Raw genomic sequence first — 1,873 nt, 5'->3', positions numbered from 1 at the left:
GGAGGAGAACTCTGTCGGAGAACAATCAGCAGTTGAGCACCACCCTCTGCCGTGTCGGAAAACAATAACCATACCGCTCCGTGGAAATCCAACTGGTCCAAAGAAATGACTCGCTGAAACCTGAAAGCAACCCACCTGAAAAGCATTTCGGGAAATCCTAAAATCTGCATCCCAAAGCTCTAGCGCGCATCATTATATATAGCTCGATAATGAAAGTTTTCATAACTAATGGGCATTTGGTCTAGTGGTATGATTCTCGCTTAGGGTGCGAGAGGTCCCGAGTTCAATTCTCGGAATGCCCCCCTATTTTTATATCTTTTTAGGCTATTTTTTTCTCTTCACATTTTCTTTCCTCCGTCACAAGAGAGAAATATGCATCTGCCAGCGGGTCGAAGACCCAGAGGGAGACGACTTGAATCTCTTGTCGAATACCACTGCAATGCCTCACGTAACGTGCAGCTTCCGCGAAGTTGCCCGTACAGGTGCGCCGTCAAAACGGTGGACCAAACGACTTCGACTAATATTGAATGACCTTGTACTGCTTGGCCATGCCGCGTGCCGTCTATGTGTCTACACTGAAGAAAACGTGTTTGATGCATGGGGAGCGGTGCCCTGCCTCGGTTCATGCACACGGCAAACTGAATAGATGGATGGTCGCCTGGTTGATCTTGAGTCAATTTCGTGTTGATCGGTCTAACTTCTCTGAAAAATGTGCGTCTTCAATCCCTTGTATTTTTTCCTCCCGTTCACACGTCGCACAAGCTCGGGTCTAAATGCAATTGCGTACCACATTTTTTGGAAATATGGAAAAATCATAGTAGTTTTTTCAGAACAAAAATCGTATGAGTTTGAGAGGGCTGAATTTCAATACAAATCGTCCCAGGTTCCTATGAAATTACTAGGAAAATGAGCGATCCATATGAAGTTTGGAGAAAAACAAACATGACTTGTGTCTAGAATTCCTACGCTTTTACAGTGTGGTATCCGATCTGCAATTTGAAGTATTCAAAAATTTCAAATTACTGTGACAATTTAGATGCATTAGGCCAACTCTAGCTGATCCTCTTTAATTTTACTCCTCTAACCAGCATTCAGCATTTAGCTAATAGAGAATAATTGTTACTCTGCCTTTTATCCAGTGCCTAAATTTCGTGTTGATCGGTCTAGCTTCTCTGAAAAATGTGCGTCTTCAATCCCTTGTATTTTTTCCTCCCGTTCACACGTCGCACAAGCTCGGGTCTAAATGCAATTGCATACCACATTTTTTGGAAATATGGAAAAATCATAGTAGTTTTTTTAGAACAAAAATTGTATGAGTTTGAGAGGGCTGAATTTCAATACAAATCGTCCCAGGTTCCTATGAAATTACTAGGAAAATGAGCGATCCATATGAAGTTTGGAGAAAAACAAACATGACTTGTGTCTAGAATTCCTACGCTTTTACAGTGTGGTATCCGATCTGCAATTTGAAGTATTCAAAAATTTCAAATTACTGTGACAATTTAGATGCATTAGGCCAACTCTAGCTGATCCTCTTTAATTTTACTCCTCTAACCAGCATTCAGCATTTAGCTAATAGAGAATAATTGTTACTCTGCCTTTTATCCAGTGCCTAAATATACTCGGCCACTACCGCTCAGAAGAAAAAAATATCTGCCTCTCCCCCCACTGCCTCTTCGCCGACGCACCTCCCAACGAACGTCCACTGGCCCCGCCACTACCTAGTTGCCTCCCTTGGCCCTCTCCGCCCTTCTGCTCGACTCCGAGCCCGTTCGTCGTCTGTCGCCGTTGCTGAAATCAAGGTGAACGCCGCCGCCGTCGCCATAGCCAATTTGTTGGATTGCTTCGAATCTTCTTCCTCTGTTGGCGGATG

General features: G+C 43.6%; 1 non-coding gene across 1 annotated transcript; it reads left to right on the top strand.

Annotated features, from left to right (window-relative positions):
• The first annotated feature begins 230 nt into the window (after positions 1 to 230).
• On the top strand, positions 231 to 302 carry TRNAP-AGG. Its single transcript has one exon. It is a non-coding gene; the product is annotated as a tRNA-Pro (tRNA).
• The last annotated feature ends 1,571 nt before the right edge of the window (positions 303 to 1,873 follow it).

Source organism: Triticum dicoccoides, chromosome 6A (assembly GCF_002162155.2).
Source record: "Triticum dicoccoides isolate Atlit2015 ecotype Zavitan chromosome 6A, WEW_v2.0, whole genome shotgun sequence".
NCBI classification, from domain to species: domain Eukaryota; kingdom Viridiplantae; phylum Streptophyta; class Magnoliopsida; order Poales; family Poaceae; genus Triticum; species Triticum dicoccoides.
This window is presented reverse-complemented; position numbering and strand designations above follow the sequence as displayed.